This window comes from Bombina bombina, chromosome 12 (genome assembly GCF_027579735.1).
Source record: "Bombina bombina isolate aBomBom1 chromosome 12, aBomBom1.pri, whole genome shotgun sequence".
Classification (NCBI taxonomy): Eukaryota; Metazoa; Chordata; class Amphibia; order Anura; family Bombinatoridae; genus Bombina; species Bombina bombina.
This window is the reverse complement of record NC_069510.1, coordinates 133805006-133815478: the sequence shown is the minus strand read 5'-3', so window position 1 is coordinate 133815478 and position 10473 is coordinate 133805006. Positions and strand designations below refer to the sequence as shown.

At 38.1% G+C, this 10473-nt stretch overlaps 1 long non-coding RNA gene across 1 annotated transcript; it reads right to left on the bottom strand.

The window, feature by feature from the left end:
* Positions 1-4235: 4235 nt before the first annotated feature.
* Positions 4236-6718, bottom strand: LOC128642862 (uncharacterized). The gene is made up of 2 exons (XR_008399722.1): positions 6672-6718; positions 4236-4686 (listed from the first exon to the last, which is right to left on the bottom strand). It is a non-coding gene; the product is annotated as an uncharacterized LOC128642862 (long non-coding RNA).
* Positions 6719-10473: the final 3755 nt, after the last annotated feature.

The following is a 10473-nucleotide window of genomic DNA, read 5'->3' as shown; positions in this document are numbered from 1 at the left end:
GAGGGGCTATATGCAACTCTGCTGGGTGAATCCTCTTGCACTTCCTGTTGGGGAGGAGTAATATCCCAGAAGTAATGATGACCCGTGGACTGATCACACTTAACAGAAGAAAGGAGGATCTATTCATATAGAAAATATAACCTGCCTCTTAAATGGGGAGAATCAGGGTGGGGGCCCAGCTTTAAAAAAAAAAAAAAAGTTTTTCCCCCCAATAAAAAACGTGGACCTGCCACTGCTGCACTGATATCATGTGAGTGTGATGTGATGCTTCACTAGTGTCTCTGACTACAGGGGTTAGTCTTTCTGTTTGACCCATTGGTGTTTGTGTGTGTGTATATAGGCTGAAACGCGTCAGCAGTTAGTTCTTTGTGTGTATCCTTAGTCACCCACACTGTCACTTGCAAGTGTGTACTAGCATTTACAAAGATGTTTATCTGAACTCTGAATAAAAGCCTTTTTAGATGTATCCCGTATGCTGGTGCTTCTCATTTACACAATATTCAGCATATTCAAGAAACGGAGTATTGCACAGCTATCTTCGGGATCTTTCCTTGCTTGAGTCACCCATTACGGCAGTAGCTATTCCGGCGAAGATTGAGCGGACAATCGTAAACAGAGGATCTGGGTGACGTCACACGCCATTCACGCATCTGCAGAGTGGGCCTAGGAGGGGAGTGAAACTAACCGGAGGACTTACCTCGTCTACAACGAACGGATTGGTGCCTCCAGGAAGTCGGTTAGTGTTCCCTGTGGACAGGCCACGAACCCTGCTAACGAGGGACGCTTTAGGAACCGGAGCTACAGAAGCTGGGTGAGTGAGGGGGAAGCCCCATCTTCAATCACATTTGTACCGTAATGTTTCATAGACAGAGACTCTGACTTTGCTGCAAGAAACAGGTGCTCACATAGCTCAAAACTAGTATTAGAATCAGGGTGGGGGCCCAGCTTAAAAAAAAGAAGAAGTTTTTTTCCAATAAAAAACGTTGACCTGCTACTGCCTGCACTGATATCATGTGAGTGTGATGCTTCACTAGGGTTTCTGACTACAGGGGTTAGTCTTTCTGTTTTACCCATTGGTGTTTGTTTGTGTGTGTGTGTGTGTGTGTGTGTGTATGTGACTGTGTGTGTATTTATGCATGTATGTGTGTGTGTGTGTATGTATGTGACTGTGTGTGTATTTATGCATGTATGTGTGTATGTGTGTGTATTTATGCATGTATGTGTGTGTATGTATGTGACTGTGTGTGTATTTATGCATGTATGTGTGTGTGTGTATGTATGTGACTGTGTGTGTATTTATGCATGTATGTGTGTGTGTGTGTATGTATGTGACTGTGTGTGTATTTATGCATGTATGTGTGTGTGTGTATGTATGTATGCATGTATGTGTGTGTGTGTGTGTGTATGTGTGTATGTATGTGACTGTGTGTGTATTTATGCATGTATGTGTGTGTGTATGTATGTGACTGTGTGTGTATTTATGCATGTATGTGTGTGTGTATGTATGTATGTGACTGTGTGTGTATTTATGCATGTATGTGTGTGTGTGTGTATTTATGCATGTATGTGACTGTGTGTGTATTTATGCATGTATGTGTGTATGTATGTGACTGTGTGTGTATTTATGCATGTATGTGTGTGTATGTATGTGACTGTGTGTATTTATGCATGTATGTGTGTGTGTGTGTATGTATGTGACTGTGTGTGTATTTATGCATGTATGTGTGTGTGTGTATGTATGTGACTGTGTGTATTTATGCAAGTATGTGTGTGTGTGTGTGTATGTATGTGACTGTGTGTGTATTTATGCATGTATGTGTGTGTGTATGTATGTGACTGTGTGTGTATTTATGCATGTATGTGTGTGTATGTATGTGACTGTGTGTGTATTTATGTATGTATGTGTGTGTGTATGTATGTGACTGTGTGTGTATTTATGCATGTATGTGTGTGTGTGTGTATTTATGCATGTGTGTGTGTGTGTGTGTGTGTATGTGACTGTGTGTGTATGTATGCATGTATGTGTGTGTATGTATGTGACTGTGCGTATTTATGCATGTATGTGTGTGTGTGTGTATGTGACTGTGTGTATTTATGCATGTGTGTGTGTGTGTATGTGACTGTGTGTATTTATGCATGTATGTGTGTGTGTGTATGTATGTGACTGTGTGTGTATTTATGCATGTATGTGTATTTATGCATGTGTGTGTGTATGTATGTGACTGTGTGTGTGTGTATGTATGTGACTATGTGTGTATTTATGCATGTATGTGTGTGTGTGTATGTATGTGACTATGTGTGTATTTATGCATGTATGTGTGTGTATTTATGTGACTGTGTGTATTTATGCATGTATGTGTGTGTATTTATGTGACTGTGTGTATTTATGCATGTGTGTGTGTCAGTATGTGACTGTGTGTATTTATGCATGTATGTGACTGTGTGTGTATGTATGTGACTGTGTGTGTATTTATGCATGTATGTGTGTGTGTGTGTGTGTGTATGTATGTGACTGTGTGTATTTATGCATGTATGTGTGTGTGTATGTATGTGACTGTGTGTGTATTTATGCATGTATGTGTGTGTGTATGTATGTGACTGTGTGTGTATTTATGCATGTATGTGTGCATGTATGTGACTGTGTGTGTATTTATGCATGTGTGTATGTATGTGTGTGTATGTTTGTGGAAACAGCAAATTACAGACCTTGTTACTACAGCATGGGGGGAGGGGGTAAACAGTGTCACTATACAGTACCACTATATACAGTATGGGGGGGGCTGGACCATGTCACAGACTAGTGTGGTCACTTTATAAAGTACTGGGGCGGATAGGGTCAGGCCAGCAATCTCACCGACAGATTACAGACTGTGTCACTAACTCACTATATACAGTACTGGTGGGTTAAACAGTGTAACTATATACAGTAATAGGGGGGTCAGACCATCTCACAGACTGTGGGCACAGGGTACCTCCTTTTACAGACATGTAATCTGATTCACATTTTTTTTCCGTGTTAAATGTAAAAAAATAAAAAATAAAAATATATATGTATCAAATTCACCTTTTTTTTTTTTTTTTTTTGGGGGGGGGGGCTTCTTAGATTCTTGCACCTGGGCCCTGTGGTTTCTAGTTACGCATTTGGGGAGAATGCACAGTAATAGGGTCAGACAGAAACCCAAAGCCTGAAAAGCCAAGAGGTCACACAACGTCTATCACTTACAAACAAGGGCTACAGCCTGTGTTAGTGCAAACATATGTTATACTAGTCATTTGGTTTTGTTTTATTAGACTAATTGTGAGCTTCAGTTGCATATGTGTTTATGTTTTATATCTTCAGTGTGACAAAAACACTGAGGCAGTTGGTTATGCTCACACCTGATACCTATGCACTCTGCATGAATATGTTTGTAATTATGTCCAAAGAGATGTGAGGGTTCAGAATGAGATATATATATATATATATATATATATATATATATATATACAGGTGGCCCTCGTTTTACAACGGTTCAATTTACACCGTTTCAGAATAACAACTTTTTTTTCCAGTCATGTGACTGCTATTGAAAAGCATTGAGAAGCAGTGAATTTATTAAAATAGCCAGTAGGTGGAGCTGTCCGCTTGTGTTGAAGCAAAGCCAAGCAAGCTGAAATTAATCAGTTTAACCAGACCTGAGCTATCGAGCAGATTTCAAAGGAACAAGAGATCTTCCTGTCTATAAATCAGTCCAGATTGGAATGCATAGAAAGAACTGTTTGCAAAAAAATGCAAGTGAAGTCTGTAGTGTGTTTATTTTATTAGGTTTATAATGCTGTTTAGAAAATGTTTTTGTTCATTTAACTTAGTTTAATTATATATTCTGTGTTGTATGATTATTTTATTAGGTTTATAATGCTGTTTAGCATTTAAAGTCTTCATTTCAAAGCTTTAAAAATAATGTATTAGGTGTTACTTATGACAAATTTGAGAGGGGCCTGGAACCTATCGCCCTCACTTCCCATTGACTTACATTATAAACTGGGTTTCAATTTACAACGGTTTCGATTTACAACCATTCCTTCTGGAACCTAACCCCGGCGTAAACTGAGGGCTACCTGTATATAGTGTTTAACAACCAATGGGAATACAATACTGAGTTTCCTTTAAATGGGACTAACTAAAAGAAAAAAAATATAACCTTGCAAGAATTGATGTATTGAAAAAAAAAATCAGAAAACTAAATATCACAAAATTGTGTTTCTGAAATGCCTGTTTTAATTTGCATAGCTTAGCACATGTAATTGTATTTCTAAGCCCATTTAGCATATTTTTATCCGTCTCAATCAGCAAACACAGAACATCTGTCTTAAAGCTTTACATATAAACCTAAATTTAACATTTAGAAATATTTTAAATTATATAGTAACGGGAACAAACAACAGGGATAAAACTAGAAATGTACAGTAAAAGTGATCTAAAAACTGTGACATCTGGTTAAAACGCAGCACATTTACATGTTACTGTGCATTTTAGGTTTTGTAAAATGTAAAAACTGTTACAATTTGTTAAAACCCCCCAGAAATATTAAAAAAATAAAATGCTAAAGAGATTACGAGTTGTAAAACGGTGCTTTGCTGGATGAGGAGACAAAATGTTCCCTAGAACCTTAAATTCAGTTAGTGAAGTTGCTCGGACGGCAGCACCTAAAAAACAAAAACACCAAGTTACTAGAAAGGATAAATCTGTTTCCCACCTTATGCTACTAAATAAACTAAAGTGTAAATGTTCTGCAGGGCTTAAACCTTCCATCTGTATAGTTTAAATGTACATTGTAGTGTCAGAATGTCATACTCTAACTCGATCATGCAAATATATGTGTTTAACCCTTGCAGGGGGGCTAAACACATAGTTAAAGGTACCTCTCAGGAGCTGCAGGGAACTGCTGGTCCTGACTGGACAAGGCTGGTTAACCAATAAGCAGTGCCTGTCCCACAACCCAGCTGGAAGACAGCCGCTGCTGATTTGCTTGCTGAACCAGCAGCTCTGAGTTGATACTTTAACTGTGTGTTTAATCCCATTTGCAGGTACAGTAGTGCTAATGGAATTATTGTGTCATTTTTGTGCTACAATGTCCCTTTAAATGCTAGAGATGCAGCATTGCTTTATTTAGACATACAAGAACTATTTTACCTGGCTACATTATACCCACATCACGCACATAAATCATTTTCATCAAGTGATGTTACATTCAGTGCCAATGGGTATATAGTCGTGTCTAACTGGAGTATCCCTCTTTCCATACTGTAAGAGTCTTAACTACCTGTAAAGCATTTGTATAACAGCCACTTCTGCATTCTAAGCATTTGTATAACAGCCACTTCTGCATTCTAAGCATTTGTATAACAGCCACCTCTGCATTCTAAGCATTTGTATAACAGCCACTTCTGCATTCTAAGCATTTGTATAACAGCCACTTCTGCATTCTAAGCATTTGTATAACAGCCACTTCTGCATTCTAAGCATTTGTATAACAGCCACTTCTGCATTCTAAGCATTTGTATAACAGCCACTTCTGCATTCTAAGCATTTGTATAACAGCCACTTCTGCATTCTAAGCATTTGTATAACAGCCACTTCTGCATTCTAAGCATTTGTATAACAGCCACTTCTGCATTCTAAGCATTTGTATAACAGCCACTTCTGCATTCTAAGCATTTGTATAACAGCCACCTCTGCATTCTAAGCATTTGTATAACAGCCACCTCTGCATTCTAAGCATTTGTATAACAGCCACTTCTGCATTCTAAGCATTTGTATAACAGCCACTTCTGCATTCTAAGCATTTGTATAACAGCCACTTCTGCATTCTAAGCATTTGTATAACAGCCACTTCTGCATTCTAAGCATTTGTATAACAGCCACTTCTGCATTCTAAGAATTCTGCTAGAATAACTGAAGATTGTGGGTATATTGGTGTATTCTATCTACCCAATGCCACACTTATCTATTGTATAAGATTCCCACTAAAAACATTGTTTAGTGGACAAAAGAAAAATGAAGCGGTGTAGTATACTATAAGCCTCTACCAAAATAAAACCACTATTCAGCGTTAATCGTCCCTAGACACTTATGTCACTTGTCACATAGTTGGGTATGTATGGAGCCTGTAATAGTCTAGATCTCCTCAGTTGTATTTTTCCTGTACGAGTCACTTTATCATGAGATCACAAATACTATGAAGAATAAGGATATAGATTTGGTTACGATGTTGAACAAGTGTCTAGTCAGTAAAGGGTCAATAACGTCAGCCTTACTCTTGATAATGGCAACCACTACCAATCACATGGACCGTAAGGTAAATACAAGCATTTAAAGAGAAGAAAAGCTTGTAAGTGACCCTCAACCAAACGACAGGAGATCTGACAGGGTTGAATGTATCAGAACTAATGAACTGCCAAATCCTTTTACCGTTCCCCATGAAACAGATTGCAGTGGATTATTAAATGGATTTGCTAATAAAGGATTTTATAACTTAAACAAAAGTCGTAGTGTGAAGCTCAATTCCTGCAGAACCAGAAGAAATGCCTAGAATGTAAGAAAACATAAATGGCTTCCGATTTCAGAGCAATTAGCGCTTACTGCTCTATGCAAACCGTCAATAAGCAGTGTGTCATTTCGCTTCACGTACCTCCAGATTCCCTCTAGCTTTCTTTAAAACTTCATGAGTCAAAGCCACTGTGAAGAAACAAGGAATAAAACATTCATTTGTAAGAAATATGCACAGACGAGCCTGGAGATTTTATAAAGAACAAAGCACATCTTTCAGTTAGAGGAGAAAAAAATAATAAGATTATACAAACGGGGATGTCTATGATGAACCGGATAAACCTCATTTAAAATCAATACATGCTCTTTTTGTCTCAGAAGATAATTGTAAAATATGCTTAAGGGATTTACATTCTCCTTTCTGTTTCATTAAAGAGCTATGACATCTTCAAAGCCGTCTACTGTACATGTATTTCTGCCTAACAAAGTGTAAATATGCTCTCGGCTTATATTAGTATTTCACATAAAAGCAGAACACTAAAAGGAACGCTCATACGCTGCTGATAGCAGTTACAATTCTGTATTAAACTCACATTACATTAATAATAACCTACATCACACCATAGTCTAGTTTTCTTTAGTGACGGCTTCATTAATGTGGAGGGATCTGCAGAATATATTGCTTGTTCAGTCCAAAAACTGGATTTCAAATCACATTTTTAAAGTTTGATTATTTTTTATTTTCTTTTCTTTATTAAATTATAAATATAAAAAATCCAGCGAAGCAAAGTTCTTACAGTGCAGTAAAATTACACAAATGGATAAGAGAGAGCACGACTGCACACATTACTTCTAATATCAATTGTGCTTCATTCTCTTGGTATCCTTTGCTAAAGAGCAATCCAAGAAGAGCTCAGGAGCGTGCATGTATCTTTAGCCATCGGGCAGCAGTGTTTACAACAATGTTTATAGTAATGTTGTTATACTTAGGAGTGTGCATGTGACATTAACCATCTGGCAGCAGTGTTTACAACAATGTTTATAGTAATGCTATACTTAATGTCAAGTTAACATGATATCCTTACGGCATTGTATAGACTTTTGTATTAGCATTAGTTTAAATTTGTACCTTGTTACTGCACCGCCGATAAGCACAGCTCTCCCGCCCGCCATACTGTCTAATTGATTGACAGATGACGATTCTTTAAACAACTTATCCTTGTTTCCCCCCCCCCAGGGCATTCATACCCTTTGCATAAACGTCACGGCTAAGTCTATACAATGCCGTAAGGCTGTCATGTTAAATTGACATTCACTTTAAGAGTGTGCATGTGTCTTTAGACAGAAGTGTTAACAATAATATTTATAGTAATGTTATACTTAAAGGAATAGTCCAGTCAAAATTAAACTTTTATGATTCAGATATAGAAAATGCTACATTTAGACAACAAACAGCAAGCTCTACCCAGGAGCTGAACCAAAAATAGCCTAAGCTTTTAGTCCTTTTTCAAATAAAGATACCAAGAGAGCAAAGAAAAATTGATAATAGGAGTAAATTAGAAAGTTGCTTAAAATTGCATGTTCTATCTGAATCATGAAAGTTTAATTTTGACTGGACTATCCCTTTAAGAGTGCACATGTGTCTTAAGCCCTTTGGCAGCAGTTTTTACAACAACGTTTATACTAATGTTATACATAGTTGCAAATACTGTTGCCATAGACTGCTAAAGACAGGTGCACACTAATACTCCTATCAGCCAACCCAGCATCAACAAAGGATATCAAAAGAACAAAGCAAATTTGATAATGGAAGCAAAAATTAACCCCTTAAGGACCAGCGACGTACCCTGTATGTCGCTGGCCTTTTTTTGGGACTTGATTGTTTTAAAGCGCGGCCTTGCCACCAGCGTTGCGACTGCTCTATTCCACAAAGCCTTCTGGAGGGAGGGCATTAATAGCGTGTTCTTGCCAGACTTGTGCTACTATGTCCTGAAAAAACCCTTAACGACCAGTGACATACAGGGTACATTGTGGTCATTAAGGGGTTAAAAGTTGTTTCAAATTGCATGTTCTTTCTGAATCATGAGTTTCATTTACTGTCCCTTTAAGGGGCTGTAATGCTGTGATGGAACGGGTTTAAAGAGAATATGACAATAGATTCCATGTAATTACAATAACTACATTTCTTGCTTTATTAACTGGTTAGATGCACATGGCGGGGCATCCTCATCACGCAGGGGGATCACCAATCAGAAGCCGATCTCCATACTACAGGCTGGAATCGTTGGTGGCCTAGGGGGCAGCTCTCCCAATCCATCAATAGGAGTGCCAGTGACACAGCTGAAGAGGCCTCATGTGAAAATGAGCAAATGGAATTGCATCTGAAGCTGCAATCATGAGACCTAAGACTTCCATACAAAAGACTAAACAAGGGAAACAAGAGAAACAGAGACTTTCAGACAAGCTAACACCAATTTAACCTTCTATGCTCTGCTGGAGATAAACTAATGGAGAATGAATCTATCTGAAAACCCCAAAAGGTTACCTTTGTCTAAGGAACCAAAGAGCTCTTTGGAAAATTGATCCTCCAACCATACCGTTGAAGAAACAAAGAGAGTCGGTCAAAAGATGGAGATTGAACCAAAATGTCCTCCAGTGGAAGCACTGTAATACCCTGAAAACCTGATCACAGACAAAAGGGCACCCATAACATTTGTGAATATTCTTAATTGTAGCTAGAGCAACAAACTGAAAATGCCTGTCAAGAAAGGCAAACCTCAGAAACTGGAAATATTATTTGAGAATAGGAACATTAAGGTAGGAAACCTTTAAATCTATTGTGGACATAAACTGAACTTACTGAGCAAAAGGCAAAACAGTCCGAATAGTTTCCTTTTTGAAAAATGGAATCCTTACAAACTCCTTAAGAGCCTACAGATCTAGAACTGGTCTAAAAATACCATCTTTTTTGGAACAATGAAGAGATTTGAATAAAATCCCATCCGCTGTTCCTCAAAGGAGCTGGAAAAATCACTCCCATATCTTCCAGGTCTGAGACTGATTTGAAAAAAAGCTTGAGCTTTTACAGGCTTCCTTTGAACATTGGACAGAAGAACGTTCCTTTTGAAGGCCTTGTTCTGAATCCTATCTGATATCCCTCACAAACTATATTCAGAACCCAGGGGTCTGTAACAGACTGAAACTAAGCCCCCTGAAAAAGGTTTAATCTGCCCCCTACTAGACGCTCTGTATCAGGGGCCGCACCTTCATGCATTTTTGGTAGTAGGGATAGATTTCTTACCCTGTTTTGACTTGTTCCAGGTGACTGAACCTGAGCAGGAAAGTCAACATTGTGTTCCTTATTTAGATGAAAGGAAGGAAAATGGTTAGACGCTTTAGATTTCCCTCTAGACTTCCTGTCCTGAGGAAGAAAAGCCCTAACCTCCAGTAACAGTAGATATTATAGAATCTAAATCAGAACCAAACAATTTCTTTTCCTGAAATGCAAGATATAATAATCTGGATTTTGATAACATATCAGCAGACCAGGAATTAAGCCATAAGGCTCTCCGGGAAAGGACTGCCAAAGGCATGTTTTTGACATTAATCTTCATAATATCAAATACAGCATCACAAATAAAAGAATTGTCACTCTTGACTAAACCCAAAAGATTTGCACTAGCAGAGTTATCACAATACTGCTCTGAAATACTAGACAACCAGTAAGTAGAAGCAGCAGCTACATCAGCAATATAAATAGTTTGCCTGAAAAGATAGCCTGCATGTAAAGGCTTAAAAAGAAGTACTTTCAAAGGGGTAGTAGTAAGTTTAGCCAGAGTGGACATAGCCCCATTAACCTTGGGAACTGTTGCCCATAAATAAATATTAGCAGCAGGTAAAGGATAAAACTTTTTAAACCTTGCGGAAGGGGTAAATAAATAAGC